The 19,880-nt window shown below is 36.8% G+C and overlaps 1 long non-coding RNA gene across 1 annotated transcript; it reads right to left on the bottom strand.

Annotated features, from left to right (window-relative positions):
- Window positions 1-10,504: 10,504 nt before the first annotated feature.
- On the bottom strand, window positions 10,505-11,036 carry LOC148843069 (uncharacterized). Its single transcript, XR_016102880.1, has 2 exons — window positions 10,830-11,036; window positions 10,505-10,717 (listed from the first exon to the last, which is right to left on the bottom strand). It is a non-coding gene; the product is annotated as an uncharacterized LOC148843069 (long non-coding RNA).
- Between the last annotated feature and the right edge of the window lie 8,844 nt (window positions 11,037-19,880).

The raw sequence follows: 19,880 nt of genomic DNA, 5'->3' as shown, positions 1-19,880 counted from the left end.
CGGATGGACTCTCCTTCCCTCTGAACTATGCCGAGGAGGCTCTCCTTGGTTCTTGGGCACCGCTTGCTGGTGACAAAATGAGAGGTGAAGACTCGCACGAACTGCTCCCAGCTTTTTATTGACCCAGGCACGAGGTTCCTATACCATGTGCGGGCTACTCCTTTGAAGGTAATGGAGAAGACCACACACACGCAGGACTCACTGGCCCTTGCCAAGTGCATCTGCGATTGGAAGGCATCGACATGGTCATTTGGATCGAACGATCCATCATACTTGTCCAAGGGAGGAAGCTTGAAGTCCTTTGGCATAGGGACGACTAGAAGTTCTGGAGATAGGGGGGACGACACTGAGAGGAGCGGAGTGGCTTTCACTTCGTCCGAGCTCACCTCTTCCTTACCCTTGAGCTTGGGAAGGCTGTGAGTGGCAGTTCGGCGAGCTCGGTAGCGTCTCCGCTCCTTCGTTGGCTCGGCGTTAGTACTGCTTACTTCTGTGTTGCCCGATGGGCCCAGGGTGGGGCTCAGATTGATGTTGATGCCTGTGAACTGAAGGGCCTTGTCTATAGTTCGCGACCAGGACCTCGAACTAATTTTCAATGAGCGGAATCTCGAACTGCGATGGCCAAGGTGATGCGGGTCTAATCGGTTGAGAGTCCGCCAACCTGACTACAGGCTGCGAGGTGGGGGGAGTAACTTGTCTTTCCCTCCTGCCGTGGAAAGAGACCTGACTCTCGAGAGGGTTCTGAGTTCAGGAGGTCTCTCCTCGGCGAGACACTCGCTGCAATGGCGGGGCTGAGCCTGCTGCATAGCGGGGTGTCGAGGTGGAACTTGCTGGTGATGCTGAGACAGCGGTGGGATTGTTGTTGGTAGACATGGTGAAGCATTTGCTGCTGGTACAACTGGAACTGACTGACCTGCTGCATTTGAGCTTGCATAGCTCGCATGTAGTGTACCGGGTTCTCCAGTTGGTTCTGTCTAGCTAATGGGAGAACTGACGATTTTGCAAAGGTCATCTCTACCGGCGAGGGGAGTGGAGCACTTACCGGCGCCTTGATCTGAGGCGCGCTTAGGATAGGGACTCCGTCCACGGAGAGGGGTACAGTGAATTGGCCAGTGCAGATGGTAGGGAGCTGAGGTCGTTCCCTGGAAGTGTTTTGGTCGGCACTTCGTCCAGCGTTGCTGGAGGAAGCCATTGAAGTCTTACTGAAGTTGCTTGGTGAGAGGATTTTTGTAGCGCTTCTCACAGACGGCGCCAAATGATGTAGCACGTTCTGGTCACTCCTAGCTGGCAGGGACCTCACTCCTATCGGGCGACGGATGGCATCTGAGAAGGAGAAGAAGATGAAGGGTTCCCAGGGAGCTCGCTCGGCGGGAACACTCCGATGCTTAAGTTAGAACTCGGTGGAGAGCTTAGAGAGTTGTAAAGGACAATGAGCTAAGAGTGTAGATGCACACTTAGAAAATTCATCCCCTGCCCCTTGGAAATCGGGGCCTTTATATACCGATGCTCTATCAAATCGGGTGTAACCGCCACTGATTCTCTATTATAGCCGTTATTCGCCAGGCTAATTCGACTGGTGCAGGTAACCGTCGCAGAGTACGGTCCTATCAACTGAGAGACGTTATGCAGAGCTGGCGTGCACGCCGCCGCCTGATGTGAGATGTGGGCTCAGGCCTCTAGACTGGTAGGTGCAGTGCCGCCAGACAAGAGACGTGGGAGCAGTCTGACAGGCACGATCTTGTCGGATAAGAAGTTTCTCGAAGACTCCGGGTTACTCAATAGCGAGCTCCTTCGTAGCGAGCTCCTTTGTAGCGAGCTCCAATAGCGGCTGCCTTGTAGCAAGCCGTTCTATAGCGAGTTCTCTTGTGGCAAGCTATTCAAGCTGGGTTTTCAGCGAGCTCATTACGCGGAATTGTGGCCAAACTATCATACTGAACTATCATTTACATCCAGTCATATCCACGTATCACCTGGTTAGGAGGTCGGGTCAAATCACCACCCATCATCAAAATTAATGAGAGGAAACTTGGTGGTTTCAATGTTTATATGTGTTAGATTGCTTTCTTGATTGTTTATGGAAGTTCACTGTACAACCTGACCAGCATATATAAAAGGGATTTGTTGGCTTCTAGGCATTAACATATAGCTCCTAACCAGAATTAACCAGGGTACTTCACAAAATTGTTGGTACGCATATGCTTAATTTTAAGAGGAAAAGGCAAAGAAGTTTGGTAAGCAGAAAGCTGTTGAAAATATCAATCCCGAAACATATATTTGCTAATTCAGACAAAGCACCTTCAAAAAAGGTAGGTCCGGCACTAAGCCTGGATTTGTGAAGATGTATGGCATCTTCACTCTTAGGTTTCTACCTCATCAAAGTTTATGGCCTCTTGTTGTAAAAGTCTTGTAAACATATTGTTGTAGATACTTAATAAAAAGAAAGCACATAAAGTGGTTAATAGATCCAGACCTTCCATTGATGATGTTGATGATGTTGATGATGATGTATGATGTATGATGATGGGTCTCTCCATTGTCCAACCGTGTGGACTCCAAAGCAATTAACAGTTAATGTACACGGTAAATGATTTGGTGACTTTATGAATTTATTATAACTTATGATTTACCAGCACACTCTCATTAGAGGATTGTTTTGTATCCATATTAACTCTCCCATAAGTTCTTAATTTCATGATTAATGTACCTAGAGAGGTCTGAACTTGGTATATATAATTGCATCTATCTTGGTCAGATGACTATTGCCGGACAAATAAATTCTCTTTTTGGTAGAAGGAAAATACTCAATTTTGAACTTATAACGAAGTTTGATTAATCCTTAGGCCTTAATTAATTGATATGGAGCTCTGATTCTTCTCTCTGCATCTTGTAGTCCCTTTCAATTCGAAGGTGCAAAAAGCTAGGCATGAAAACGATATATATAGAGAGAGATATTTGCAATTAGCTAGCCATTATATAAATAATAAATCCAGAAACAAGAAGCTCTTATTGATGCTGACTAATGCTATAAATTAAACCCTTAAACCCTTCTTCTTAATGATCACAGCAAAGCTCACAGCATTTCCCTCCCCCAGGCTCTGTAACGCATGAACAACATGCCTTGCACTCGCCACAAGCAGCTTAGATCGGTCAACACAAAAACTTTTACAGTCAGAACTAGAACTATATGATCTTACACCGGACCACACATAAATTAATTAATAGGAAGAAATTAAAATGATAAAATTAGCCAGTGCTAATGGAACTAAAAATAAAGTGCATGAGTTGAGTGATGTAGGATGCATCACGGATTGCATATTTTTGGTCTCCCTGAAAATCCATAACGAAGGGAAGGCGAGGTAACCCAGAGCGAACAACTTCAGACGATACTGCCAGCAGAAGCAGGACGAACACTAGATTAACAGCAACCTTCATCTCTTCTAGATCTTCTGTATATTGTAACAACTGAAAGATGAATAATATGACCAGAGACAAAAAAAGAAATAATAAGATGAACAATTAATTAAGTTATTGTCTCCCCTCCAATACATGCACATGCAGTATATATAGGATTTCAATATGGGATGATCGATATTCCTTAACCTACGTTACGATTTACCAGCTGGCTACAGAATTTAATTAGCCAATCCATTCTCATGCATGACCAACATGAGTACCATGCAGGAATGCACAGTACATGACATGCTGGCGTGATCAACTCTAAGTCAGTTTATGATAATGAGCTATTAAGGTAATAGAAGAAACAAAAACCAGAAATAGAATTTGCACAGCACAGTACGAAGAATCCACTCCGGATTGGCCTCGAGAGTCGAGGCATGGAAAATCAGAATATGACCTGCCATGCAACCTGCAGGTGCATTGATTGCGATGGAAACCCACGTTGCATGGCCTCGAGATCCGATATGAGTTGAATTGGATTCCCCTCGCTACTAGTAAATTGGATCGGATATGAGTTGAAAAGTCGATACATTTAGATAATGGATTGAATTCTGATATACGCCGGTCTGATTCATCACAGCCTATATTATAAATAATATAATTTATTATTATAAATTATTTATATTGTATGGTAGATTTTTTATTACAATTTTAATTGAATCGGATATCCAATTTGAACCATGTTTTTGAAAATCCAATGGATTCTTATTAAATTTGGATCTGTCAAATTTTTTATTGGATATACCCTTTATTGAATTTTATCCTATCCGTTTATAGCCCTACGTTTAAACCATTAGGTTTTTTTGGGGTTTTTGGGTTTCAAGAACGATCCAATTTCGATGCATCATCTGACCGTAATGGCTTTTTCATCATTGCTTGTATTGCTAGAAACCATTGGGGTGAAGTCCTTGATTTAAAAGCCTATGCTTTAGGTTTCACCATAATCAATCATGCCAAAAGTTTGGGCTGTTTGGGAAGCCCATAATCATGCACTCAATTTCAAGGACCATTCGATTGTTATGAAAGGAAATTCAAAGTGTTGGGGTCATGGTTGAGTTGGCCAAGGATGTTACGTGGCAACCTCCGCGATCATTCTTTTTCTCTCAAGTGGGCCATGTCAACATCACATATGATAGAAGAGCACGACTAAGAAAGAGTGTCCTATATGGACAAGGAAACAGACTCTGCTAGGAAGAGGAAACCTCCCGAAGACCTTAGCGGACAACCTCATCCTGACAACCCTGGAAGCCCGATCCATTGAATGACTGATGTGAGATTGTCCTAAAAGAAAAAGCTCCTATTTAGATTCTATGTTGATGGTAGAGTTAAAACCTGTTTGAAAATAACTTTCACAAGTAATAAAAAATCTTTGCTTCATCAATTGATACTTTATTCCGAAAATCAAATTGTAAAGCAATAGAAGTACTAATAAGAAATACGGAGAAGTATGGACAGGCCTAATGCAGATTTTTTATTTCCACTGCAAAGCAATAAGCATTAAAAAGTCAAAAATCTACATTCTATGCACCCATACCCACCCATGAATTGGCATCAATTCCCAATTGGCACCTACCCTAAATGTAATTTGAGCTTACAAATTCTAACTCTGGGCTGAACCATCCTTCCGAAGAAATGGAAGAAAGGGTATTTGAGAAGTTTGATTGATGTTTAATAGAATTACAAAAAAAAAAAAAAGGTTTGAATAGTTCACATTTGTAGTACGTTTAGGAGTGGAGCTACGCCTAGATGCATTGGATAGGATTAGGTTTACTTTTTGTTTTAGGTTAGAAAAGAGTATTTATACTTTTGAATTTTCATTGGGCATTGGAAGGTGGGAAAGTGGGACATGATCGATTAGATTAGAGAGAGAGAGAGAGAGAGAGAGAGAGTATTTCTCATTTTAATGAGGTAGAAAAAGTAACATTCTACATTGATATGTCTTTGGTTCAGGTCAGTTTTACTCTACAAATTGATGAACCAAAATCCGAACCAATCAATTAGTTTATATATACTTCAAAACTGAAACTGACCACCACCAGTTTGATTTGTTCCGGTTTGGTTGGTTATAAATTAGCACTTATTTTAAACAAGGGTAGTATAGGTGGCGGGCCAAGATAGGCCAGAAAGAAAATAAGCACTTAAAAATAAGCTTAGAATGTGCATTTATTTTGGGCTTATTCCCCAAATGCAAATAAGTGCTTATTGGTGTGGTCCTAACCCAAAATAAGTATTTATTCAAATAAGCACTTATTATTAAGCACTCCCAAGCTTAGCCTTAGCCCTTGTTTGGTTTCACTTATAACAAGTGCTTTTTTTATGAGTTTGAGACCATACATTAAGTGGCTTTATGTGTTTGCTAAAAAAGTGGGGAAGAAGTACTTTTTGTTAAAAGTACTTTTTAAAAAAGTAACTTGAAGTTGGCCTTTTTACAGCACTTCTTGAAGAAGTACTTCTCCAATAAATTGGAATGAGTCAGTCCCTAGTATTTTCTTATAATACCCAAAATACCTCCACGTGAGGGTTATTATTATTATTATTATTATTATTATTAATTGGGTTCACATGGCGATTCATGTGTGGGTCCATGTGGGCTATTGGTTGAAATGTATATTATAACATGTGAAAAACATTATATATATGTATAAGTGAAGTGAGGCCTAAAATTGTCATTTGTGTCAATATAAGCACTTATAGGAAAGTAGTTTACCAAACATACTCACCCCAATAAGTGCTTAAAAACATAATTAGTGATTTGGCAAATGGATTATCAAACAGCTTTAAGTGGTTGTTAAAGTAAGTACTTCTAAGAAGTACTTGTACAACACATACTTCTTTTAACAATCACTTAATCATCAAATAGGGCCTTAAAAACCTAATGACCAATCTTTTAAATCTAATATTCATCTTAATCCTTTATTTTTCTGTATTTAAATACTTCATTAATAAAAATAATCATTATTTTTTACATTTATTTTTATTTGTTATGATAAATATAATATAAAATATATTATATCATAAACTTGCTTAATTTTCTTTTGCAATTGTCTATATGTTTCGCTGCACTTTTTTGCATTTTGTATTTTAAGAATTATATTTATAATTTATGATGTTATAGGTTGACTCGTTTGACCTGAAGGGTTCAATTGCTGGCCTGTCGTTGGGCTCCAATACTCGGTATATATAGTGTTTCAATGGGATGACTCTCATATATGAATGAGATATTACTCAGGGTTGTGAATCCAAGATGCACAACGAACCTGATACCTTCATATATTGCCGCCAAGGCTTCAATACAGTTGGGTCCTATATGAGGCCCACAGTGACCACTGGTGCGTTCAACTGTGATAGGTAGTTCAGTTGGGTGTGTATGATTTTGTCTCTACTTCATCCAAACTAATTTATCGCTCTAAGTTTTTAATTCAAGAAGGTTTATGGCCTCATATTGTAAGAGTAGTACTGATATTGAAACTTTAAATTTCCATTCAAAAAAGAAAAAATAAAAAATAAAAAATAAATATATCATGTTGTTCCTTGTGTATACTCCCTTCACAAATATTGTTGGAATATATACTAATATTTAATTTTAATTTTAAATGTTAATTGTATATAGTTCGGCTTTCCAGGGGACTATCTACCTATATAGGATGTCCTATAAACATCCTTGCTGTTGTTGTTCTTATTTATTTGATAATTGATATGCATGCGCTCATTTGAATTAGTTTAATGTTGGGGCATAAATCCAGTTAAATCAGGAATAGTCTGGTTATATTTTATATAAACTTGTCTAGCTTTATTTATTTTTATTTTTATTTTTTTAACTTGTCAAAGGTAAAATATATCGGTATTGCGATTATTAAGAAAATGATTTTAGGATATGTATGAAGCAAGGTTTTAAAACCGAACCGGAAAACGAACCGGTCAGGGGTTCGGTTCCTTGGTCGAATGGTCAGACTATTCGAACCGAACGGACAACCCATTCTGAAAAAGAATAAAAAATTTAAAAATTAAAACAAATAAAAACATCCAAAACCATTGGACGATTCAAACTGTTCAACTGCCCAAATCAGCGATTTGTTGATCAAATCAACGATTTTTGGTGAAATAACGATTCTAGGGTAAAGCGGAACCGATCCCGGTTTTTCTGATCCAACCATCAAGTCTGGTCCAGTTTTGAAAACCATGGTATGAAGAGATTCTTTGAAAACACGTTGATTATTTGATATGGTGGAAAAAGAATTAGATAATTATGTAAAACGGTAGTCAGGGAAACTCAAAAATATCAATAATAATTTTAGAGTTTATTGGATATATACATAAACAATCAAATCTTGTTGCCACCAGGGGTGTTGTAGGAATTGGGACGAGCTGTCAATAATACTAAGATCTTGTTTGGTTCATAAGAATAGGGGTTTGGAATTTGTATGGGAATGGCTAATTACAATTCCAATTGTTTGGTTGGGTGAAATCGGAATCCCATTTCCATTCCAAGTGGAATGACATTCTCCCATTTGAGGGAATGGCCATTCCCTCCCCCTCTCTTGAGAGTGGAATCTCATTCCAACTTATTTCAATTTCCATTTTGTTTCTTGTCTGAACCAAACAAACTATGGGAATAGATCATTCCTATCTTGATTCCAAAGCATTTTGATTCTGATTCTAGCTACAAATCAAACAGACCCTAATTTAGTATTTCATCAATTTCAAATTTTTGTTAAACTATTTTTGTCTTGTATATAATTTATATATAATATTTAAATTATATAAACATTTTATATATTTATATTTTTTATATAAATAAAATATTTATTTTATATATTTATTAATTACTTAAAATAATTAATCAGTTGAGTTTGAATTGAATATTCAAATATATTTATTAATTACTTAAAATTACATAATTTTTTATAGTTTTCCAAAATCTACCAAATGTAATAAATCTTCCTAAAATTTCCATAATATTCTAATAATTTTCAATAATTATTTAATACATTTTAAATGAACTTTCAATAATTTTTTATATTTTAATTTCCAAAATGTAGCTTTATCAAAATTTTTTGAAAATTTTATTACATTTGTATAATTATGGAGATCTATTGAAAATTATTTTAAATTGTTATGAAATATTTATTTTTATTAGGTAGTTTACTAACAAAATGACACTAGTTTATATTTTATTTTCTAATATAAATAATTAATAATTTTATTTTCTAACATTATAATATTTTATTCCCTCATATGCATGTGGTTATTAACTATAATAATAGCAATAACTAAAATTTTATACTTTTTGATAAGTGTTAAATATAATTCTCAAATTTACAGAAATTAGCTAAAGAGTTTTCAATTTCTATAAAATGTTGTTAATTAACATGATTATAACAGTATTTACAAAAAATGCTTTAAAAAGTCGTGATGAGTTGATTAATAACGACATTTATTTAATTTTTGGTAGTTTACTAATTACATTTATTAACTGATGGGGGGTGATTTGGCCCGACCTTGCAGCACGGGTACACGTAGGCGTGACCTTGCTTAAACAGTGACTCAGCATGACAGTGCAATGGATGCAACTACAACTCGGAGGGGAGGTTCCACCAAGTTCAGCTCGGCAACTAGGCGGATGAACTACTTGCCGGGAGCCACCTTACCTGCACCTCATCCCCGGGGTTAAGGCACTTCGAGGCGCCCCGAGTTCGGGGTACCCTGACCTCTCCTAAGGCATGAACTCCTCCCAATGGCTACTCCCAGACAGGAACGCATTGATCCATCTTTGGACACCCCGAGTTATAGACACCTTGAGTCAGCCAACTCGGCATAGCTTGCCACAGGCAGCAAGCCACTTACGGGATAACCCGGCACAGGGTAGCTCGCGGAAGGGTAGTCCATCACATCGCAGGAAGACCTTTTGCTGACCACCGTACCCGACAAATCTGGGAACAATGGCCATATCCCTCGTCAGACAGCGTCGTGTCTGCCACCTTCAGAGGGTGCCTTACACTTGACAGGCACGTACACTACGGCGATGGCCCGACACGTGCCACCTCAGCCTTGTTAGTAACAGCTGCGGCAGGCTACCGCCACTGTCAGAGGCCTGTGGGCCTGATACAACGGATTTCTATTATAAGGAGATAGTATCAAGGAACGGGGGATCATCTTGAAATCGGTTGTGCTATCTCACTCTTAGCCTTTATCTTCTCTTTGCTTCTTGCACAAAATTCTGACTTAATCGTCGGAGCATTCACGTCGGGCAAATCCCTCGAGGATTCTTCTTCTTCCTCATTTCAGGTACCTCTTGGGAAGCCACGCGAGTGCCAATTAGGAGTGACCGGATCGCGCTCCATCATTAACTTTTGGTAATAACACTATTTAATATTTATTGAATAGGGATTAGATTAAATATTAACTGCATTTAACTATTTATTAGTTAATACAATTTGAATCATTTGTCGGTGTTCATTTTAGGTTCCAACACTACATACTTTCAGGATAGAGTAAAAATTTTTTTCAAGTGAACATGTCAGTGTTCATTTTAGGTTCCACCTAGGCCCCTTCTGTATTGAACACTAATGTGTTCACTCGAGATAGGTATGGGTTCTACCTAGGCCCCTTCTGTACTGAACACTAAAGAGTATCCTTTATTTAGGAATGTTCGATATTTATAGATACAAGGAGAAGTTAAATTAGACATATGGCTATGTGTTGCCAGTTGAAAGACTTCTAGAATTCTTAAATTTGTTACAACTGTTTGGAATGTTGTAGATTATCAACAATTAATCATGGACACGCCAGCCCCTTGTTAATGTTGGAAGCACCATATGAATATGATCTGCCATTTTATTTCCATCACAGGCGTGTCCATATTTAAATGGGGTCTTCAAGGAAGTGAAATGAGCAAGGTTGCAGGTAGCAGATGTTTATTGAGTTCTGTAGATTCACAAATGCTCCAACAATGGATTCTCTATTTGCTGGGAACTCCTCTCCATGATTACCATTTACGTACCTCAAAATTCCTTTCTGTTATGAAAAAATCAAGTTATGAAGAAGGTAGACAAGTAAAAAGTTTGTCATCATTCTTATTATTAATTGGATCGATGGATTAATTGCAATTGTATATACGTAATTTCATAAATAACAAGCTCTTGTTGATGATTATTGCTAATATAAACTAGCTAGCTAGACGATAGATCTTCTTAATCACAGCAAAAACAGTGTACAGGCTCCCCAAGCTTCGAAATGCAACATGTCTTATAGCACCCGTCCAAAGCTGCATAGATCAATGCATAAACATTATATCCACTGTAGACCAAAATTTATAAGAAAGAAAATGATAAAACTAGTGGAATTAAACATAAACTAAGTGATGTTTGTTGCCTTACGGGTTCCAGAGTTTTGGTGTCCATTAGGATCCACAGCCAATGGAAGGCGAAGTGAGCCACAGTGAACAACTTCAGACGCTACACCCAGTAGAAGCAGTACGAACACTAGATTAACAGCAATAACCTTCATCTCTTCTGTGTATTGAAACTGAAAGATGAATGTGAGAGACAACAAGAGAAAAAGGACACAAGATGAACAAGTTGTCTTCTGCAATTCACACTTTCACGGTATATATAGAATTTCATGGGGATACTAATTAATGTTTTAGCAAAGATAGGATTCTTTTTCATTAAGATATTGGTTTTTCTGGCGCATGTAGTTAGTTGAGTGGAAACTCACTTTTCTGTTAAATAATAAAGGTAAATAATTGTGGCTGCACAGCTCCATTGATGCTTGAAAAACTAATGTTGTAATGGTTGTACTGCACTATTAATTCACATTTATATATATTTTCACTGTACCAACAGACATTATTATCTCGGAAAGTTCATGGGGTGCTTTGATTGGTTAAAGCCCTTTCAGTACCATCCAGTCCGATTTAATGGATGGCCCATTCTAATTTAAAAAAAAAAAAAAAAGTAAAATAAAAAACAGTCAAAAACTATTAAAGGGTCAAATACATGGTTTTTGAAATCAGATTGGACTGGATGGTCGGATTGACCTGGGAATTGGTGAGACAACCAGATCCATTTTACCTTAAAACCATTGATTTGATCACTAATTCATTGATCCAAGCGGACAAAATTTAGAGTCGTTGACCTAAACAACGGTTTTAGTCATTTTTTATTTAATTTTTTTTTTTAAATCAGAATGGACCATCTGTTCAAACCAAACAGACATTCCACTTGACCGAAAACTTATGGTCAAAACGGTTACATGACCAGTCAGGTTTTTAAAACCTTGGATGACTCAACCACCTGGATCAGTGAATTATTGAGTAAATCAACTATTTTTGGCCAAAAACCATATTAAAAATGATTGCCTGAACAGATCCCGAGCCGAACGGTCCAATCATCCTGTTCAATGACTATTCAAAAGCATTGGTCAACCCAACACAAACCTTCTTAACTTGTTAATTATATAACATGTGGTATAAACAACATTTTTTATAGTCCCAAGGCAAATTTCATTCATCGGACTCTCGGCTTCAATATGAACATCTTGGGCGGGAGAGTCTCAAGCAGCTCATATTGCCTCAAAACTTGGACGTAATAATTCTAAGGACTATCACCCGGTCCTATCCTGTTGAATTTCTGAGTCCTATATTTGAAGGCTGATATGATGCAATTGGAGATGTTCCTCATGTGCGGCTGAGACATGCTATGAGGTTGGTGCGAGGATAACTCTAGAATTATCAACGTTTAGCTTTAAGTTGTCAAACATAAAAAGAGTAATGTTTAACCATTTCATCCTTATCAGAAGTTCAGAATTATTGTTCTTTGGCCAATATACTTTTTGTTCAAATAAATAAATAAATAAATATGGTTTTCTATAACTTCCACTCTTAATTTTATAATTATTAATTATTTGGATATATCTTGTGGTTTGTAAGATTAGTTAAGTATACTTTTAAAACATTTAGACGGATATGGCTAATAAAAGAACAATAATACCCTTAATTGTTCATTCAATTTTCAAAACCTGCTGTTCATGTACTATTATAATATTATAACAAGTTATTGGTTAAACAAGATTCTGACGGATATGACTAAAGCTAGTGTGCCCTACACAACCTAGTATACCTGAACAGAACGTAAATTCCATCTTTGAAGGTGATTCCCATTTTCCCATTTCCACCAAAATTTCCATAGAATAGGATTGTGTTAGTATAGATAAATTTGCTGAAGGAAACAACAGTAACGATGCTGAAGGAAAGTGATCAGGATCTGGGTGGTGGGTACATTAATTAGTATTGTACATATTCCTGTATCATTATCCTTCACGCTGCTCTTTTAAGCAGTCCCAAAGAGTTACACACCGGGATGGGCTACCTATTACAACTGAATGAGTTTTATTTTGCTCCATCGTGGAAATAGATACTTCTGCTTTTTAAAGGTGGATGTTCAAGTCGCCTCATTCAACATTCAAAAATTTTCAACAAAACAGGAGGCATGGCTGACTCATCCACCATGAAAAAGAGGAACTACATACTTCTGGGACAGAGTAAAAATTTTTTTCTAAGTGAGCATGTCAGTGTTCATTGTAGGTTCCATCTGGGCCCCTTCTGAACACTAGCATGTTCACCGGAGATAAGTAGCCCATCCCGCTGTGCATGATGCATGATTTTCTCTCCAGCCAACCCGGGCTCACTTAAGTAGGGCTATAACTTAGTGGGCCCTACCTGAAATTGAGATGACCCAACTCAAGTTTTGCATGGTTTGGGCCTAAGTTTTCATGCTATAGGCTAGACTTGGGCCAAAGGATGAGATTATTGCATTGATCTGTGTCACTGCATTGAGGCACTCTTTGATGAAATTATACAGGTTCCACAGGGCTGCACCTTCCTTCTGAAACAATTAATCATGATCTTATTCTCATTCCACTAGTTCAAAGCTTTGTCAATAATAATTTGAGGGTGTGAGGCCTTATTACTAAAACATTTCTCATTTCCATTTTTTCAAATAAATTAAAGAAAATTTGCAAGTTTTTCTCTAAACAACTAATCTTTATTTGGACCTTGATCTCTAGCAATTCTAGTCCACCATAAATTGAACAAGGTATCATTCTCAATAGGCATTGGGAATCATCCATATTTTCTTAGATAAGTTGCATTTAATGAACAGAGATGATCAAAATTCTCAACCTCACCACAAAATCCACAATTATGGTTTAATATTGAGACCTCTCACAATAAGCTTATTCTTCGTAAAAAAATTGTCACTAAAAAGAAGAAGAAAAACTTTAATCTTTGGAAGAATTTCAGTTTCTATATACTTTTCAGACCTCCATTCAAATTTCTAGACCCTGATATATATATATATACCAGTGGATTGGATTGTACCTTGTTCATTTGTGATAAATTCACTTTATATTATATCTAATTGGATCAAATCCAATCTAATTGGCACCCTAGTCAAAGTTAATTTACATGGAAAATGAAAGGAGGGTGTGACACAGGAATGGCCATCATCTTGGGCACAGTGGGTGACATGGAAAATGAAAGGAGACGGCAAATTTGATTTTACTTCGTAAATAGCCGATGACCATCATCTTGGCAGAGGAATGGCACGCAAAAATGAGAGGGCAAGTGGGATCCACAAAGGCAATACATGCTAACAAAACAAGTTCCAATCCAACACGCTACCAACTTGACCTGACATTATACATATTGTTATAAAACTGGAAACATCATAAAATTGGGACCCGCCACGTATAGTGTGCGATATCAGATATCATGGATAGGGTGTTGAAACGGGACAGGTGTTCCGGGTTCATCCCAAACCCCAGCCGTTGAATCATTTGAATTGGGATTTGTTTCTCATAAAACATTCACGTACCTCACAATCACATCCGGCCGTTAATGGGAGCATATCCCATTAATAGTAACTTTCAATGATGGAGATGTTCTGATCGACATGCTGTGATGAGTTCGGTGTGAGGAGCAGATAACATAGAATAACTTTGTTTAACTATTTCATCATCCTAAGCTCAGAATTTTTGTTCTCCAGTATACTTTTGTTCAAATAAAATTAATATATAAAAATATTTCTGTATCTTTCACTTTTAATTGTATAATTGTTAATTACTTGAACATATCATATGATTTCCAAGATTACTTAAATAAACTTTTAAAGCATTTAATTAAGGAAAATAAATAAAAGAACAATTATACCCTTAACTGTTCATTAAAATTTCAAAACTTGCTCTTGACAAGTTGTTGGCTAACCAAGATTCTGACCAATAGGGCCAAAACTAGATGATGTTCAGCTCGGGATATGCAGTCTAGCATGGTTTTGAAAATCGGAACAAGTCAAATGGTCAAATAGGTTGACTTAGGAATCGTTAAAGCAATCGGTTCTGTTTTACCTTAAAACGGTTCTTGAAATAAAAACCGTTGATTTGGTTAATGTTCCGTTGACCTGTGTGCAGGAATGGCAATAGGGTGGGGTGCCTCTCTCTATTCCTGTTTTTACGAAAATCTCCATCCCTGTCCCCGTCTCCATCCCAGCTAATAGCGACAAGGTTATCCCCATTTCTGTCTCCATGGGGATTCTCATTCCCCGTGATTTTTTATAATGTTAATTATTTCGTTTTATTTTAAAAAATAAAAATAAAATAATATACTTTAAAAATATTAATATATAGATGTATGTGTACATATATACATATATAACATATGCATACATATATACATATATATTAGTGGGGATCGGGGTCCCTGTAGGGTGGGGAGTTCACTCCCCGTCCCCACTAATGGGGATGAAAATTTCCCCATCCCCATCGCTATGGGAGGAAATCATCCCCATCCCCACCCCATTCGAGGCAGATCCTCATAGGGATCAAAAAATGGGGAAATTTTCATCCCTACCAACGTGTCGAATTATCTACTAAGACAATAGTTCTTTTTATACTTTTATTTTAATCATTTTTTAAATTAAAATGGGTCGTTCATTAGGACCAGATGAACAGACCGTTTGACCGGAAAACCGATGGACAGAAAGGTTCTGTGTTTGTCCGGTTTTTAAAACCTTGCGACGTAGCATACCTAGTGACTGTAAGACCTGAACGGATCTAAGAACGTAAAACAAAGTTTCTTGAAAGCAAAGACAACCTAAAACGTATAGAATGGAGAATCTACTAAACAACAAAGAGAGAGAGATACATCCTAAAATGTATTCTTCCATGGCTCGTCCAATGCAATAACAGAAAGCAGGATTTAAGGTTGGTCAATAGAAGATTAGTGGCACTGAAATGAGGATTGACGGGTTTGTCAACACGGAACGTATCGTATAGTATTGGGAGCTGTCCGAAACCTCAAATAAGGGGTACGTGTTTTGGACTTTGATCATTTTCAGGGGATAGACATCCCCTGATGCAATTCTGAGAAAAAATGAAAAACACAAAGTTATTATTAAGGCTTTGTTTGGTTGCAGTGTAATTTTATTTGCATTAATACAAATGTATGAGAGTGCAAATGAAAAAAAATGCAAATTCTCATTTAATTTTGTTTGTGATTGTACTTTATTCTGTTTCATGTCTTAATTCATTTCATTTGTACTGCAATAAAAAAACTAAAATTTGAAACAAAAATAGGTCAGAATTTACACTTAAATCATTTGTACTGCTATAATTTTGTATCAATACAAATTTATTTGCATTGCAACCAAATACAGCCTAAGTAGAGAAACACTGTTCCTACGTAGCAGGTGTATCAATATTTTAAACCCTTAATGGAATTGATTTTAATTTATTTTTTGACAAGTCCTTCATGGAATTGATTGATCCCATCATTAAAAGTGATTCCCATGCTTTTCCACGCCAAAATTCCTATAGAATAAGATTGTGCTAGTAAGATAACTATGCTGAAGGAAAGAATAATAACAATGCTGGCAAGGGTGTCAATGGACCACTTTTGGATTGGACCCCATTCAAACCAAAATTAATTTCGATGGATTGAATAGACCAATAAGACATATTGAATGGGACCAATCTAGTCTAAAATATTTATTAAATTCGATTGGACCTGGTTTGTCCCTCATGAATTTATGTTGGACTGTGTTGGGTTAAGCCAATATTTGGTCCATTAATATAAGATAAGAACATAGGTGTCATTGGACCGGGTTTGGTTTGAAACCAATCTAAATTAAAACAAATCTAAACAGATTGGACGGTTCAGACATTTAATTGGACCAATCCAAAATGGTCCAAAATATTCATTCGATTTGATTGGACCTGATCCACTTGTAATTGACTCACATTGGACTTGGATTGGACCAAATCTAGTCCAATTGACAACCCTACCAAGTAAAAACCTTACGAAATCATGGTATATTTGATGAAAACTAATATTCTTTGGAAAACAACCCCTCCTAGGTAAAAACCTTATAGAATTGGGGAAAACTCGGTGAAAATTGATATTCTTTGGAAAACGACCCCTCCTAGGTAAGAACCTTACAGAATTAGGATAAACTCGATGAAAGCCAATATTTCTTTGGAAAATGACCCTCATATGTAAAAACCTTATAAAATCAGGGTATTTTGGTAAAAACTGATATTCTTTAGAAAATGACCCTCCTATGTAAAAACCTTACAAAATCAAGGTATTTTGGTAAAAACTAATATTCTTTAGAAAATGACCCCTCCTAGGTAAAAATCTTACGGAATCAAGGTATTTGGTGAAAATTGATATTCTTTTGAAAACAACCCCTCCTAGGTAAAAACCTTACGAAATCAGGGTAGACTCAATGAAATATGAAATGTCATTAACCCCTCCTAGGTAAAACCCATATAGAATCAGGGTAAATTTATCACTAAGAAAACCATGTTAGAGACATACAAATCAATCATCAAGACTAGACAAGATAGGAGGTTCAAAATTCTTGCAAAGCATAATCACAAAACACCAACAAATATTCTTTAGTTTTTTTCTTTTCTTTTTTTAGAACGTTTTGAAAGATTTTAATAACATATTTCAAGTTTTAATAGAGGTCCTGAAATTGATATATCATAACACAATGTGAAATAATTGTTATAGAGTTTCAGACAATATTTATCCTTCATTTCATTCATTCTTTTCTTTTTTCACTTTGCTTTTTTTGTTTTTCTTTTCTTTACACTTTTCTCTAATGTTTTTATTATCATTTATATCATATCTATTTCCTCAACTAAAATACTAGTGCCGACCAAAGAAATGAAACTTACAAATGGGATTTTTGGCATAGGTCAAAGCATAGAGATTGATATGACCAACGGAATACATGAGTAAGCAAAATGACATGATGTGATGGCAAAGCTAAGATAGAAGTTGAGTATGCATTAAAATGCCAAAATATCTCAAGCTTTGGCACAAGGAAATATTCAATTATCGAACAATGCAAAGGACATGAAATATTGGAATGGTAAGAAGGAAAAAGATTCAAAACTCAAGGGTAAAAGTGCTTTCAACCTTAAATCATATGAGAGTAATTATGTCCATATGTGCTACATCTGGTTCGCATCAAATGAGAGTGTGTGCCCTTTCTTCAGGATCTTTATTCAAACACATTGAATTCAAAAGCATGCACGATGGAATTGTAAATTATTGAACAAGGGATTCACTATAAGAAACCTTTATCACAGGGGGTTGGCCCTAGTTTTTTTTCTTTCTTCTTCTTCTTTTTTGTTTTCTTCTTTTCTCTCTTTTTTTTTTTTGTTTGGTTAACAAAAATGATGGGCTATGAAGATGATACTTTAATGGAGCGAGTGACAACTATGATCTTTCATTGACAACTAAATAGGTATGTACAGTCTTGATTTGTCGATTTCTCAGAAACTAAGGATGTCTTGCTCATTAGGACAAAACGTAGTATGGGATGAAAGTTACAAATGGTGAGTTAAAAGGCCCAAATAACAATTAATGGGAGGCACCGGATGCACGGATCACCTCTTGGGAAATTTGATTCAGGGTCTGCTCTCATCATCCTTTTTATCTCTTCTTTTTTATTTCATTTTTTGTTAATGCTCTCTTTATAGCCATATAGATGGAAATTGTTCTTCATATTCTTCATCAACATGAACCGTTCCTTCTTATTGACCAAAGAGGACTTTATTTTGGAATGAAATGTAAATAGGTAGGAAAAATTAGAATTAACGTGTGAGTGTCATCATGAAAAATCCCATAGCGTTGAAATCACCTTAGCTGCCCCAGTTTCTTCCAACTATTTCTTGACTCTCTACTTGCCAATTCACTACTGCATTGATCTTCCTTGATAACTGCCCTACTTTACTTGAGTATTTCATTCTCAACAAAGCTACCAAAAGTTCATTCCCTTTTTCTCTTTTTTTTTTTTTTTTTTTTGCTCTTACTTGATTGCCCTAATCGCTTTCTGCTTGTTTTGACACCCACTTGTTGGAAAGTATTTATTGTGAAGAAAATGTTGATAGGATGGCTTAAAGGGCCAACTAGGGGATTTTACTACATATTATTAGGATTGAATTCACAAAGTCAAACAAATAGCCAAGGATGACCTCCCTTCATTTCATTATTGATTGCACATCACATATTGAAGAAGCATATGTTGAGCATAGCCCGTGCCTGGTTTATTACCTCCTCACTCTAGATACGGTTAAGATTCCTTTGGTGGAGCAAGTTCACTTAGACATTCTCATTTTTCTCTCTCCCTTTTTTGTTTTCTCTTTTTTTTCTTTTTTTTCTTTTATTTTATTTTTAGCCCTTTGATGATCCTTGAGGTGCATCCCATTGACTTAGCTAGTTTGTTGAAAAAAGGTCTCATGCAGAAGCTCAATTGGTTAACTAGCAACTTTTGCAAATTCAAGAGACCATTGAAGAAAGAGAAATGACCAAGGATGGCCCCTAGACCTTTCTTTGATTAATCGACAAAGCACTAGGTTAAGATGAAACATTTGTTCTGTATCGACTCAGGTGTTATTCAAGGGGAATGTGCTATGCTTTGGCAGCTACAACTCTACCCTAGTTTGGATAAGGAGGATGGCTTGATTATGGTTTGGGAGGTCAACAGGAAGTTCAACTATAGATCTCTTGATCAACAACTAAGTTACATCAGGCATACTTTTGGGACTCTGAGAGAAGGCAAACTCTGCCTTCTTCTGCATGTGGACAATCCTGAATGGACTAATCCATTTTTTATAAGTAAGCATCTCAGGCAAGAGAAGGAGAAATGGGAAAAATAATATTTTATTATGAAATTGGATGGACCCATGAGATAAGTTGCTCTATGCACCCCTTTGAAAGGGATAAGGCCGAACATAGTTCAAAATAAGAGGTCGAGGCCAACACCCTAGGCTCTATTGAGAAAAAAAAAGGCATTCGAGTTCATTGGCTAAAAAGGTGCTAATAACATCATTTGGGAAGGACTCTCGCACCATGGTAC

The sequence above is a fragment of the Nelumbo lutea genome, chromosome 8 (genome assembly GCF_056320005.1).
Source record: "Nelumbo lutea isolate HS-2025 chromosome 8, American lotus-T2T, whole genome shotgun sequence".
NCBI lineage: Eukaryota > Viridiplantae > Streptophyta > Magnoliopsida > Proteales > Nelumbonaceae > Nelumbo > Nelumbo lutea.
This window is presented reverse-complemented; position numbering and strand designations above follow the sequence as displayed.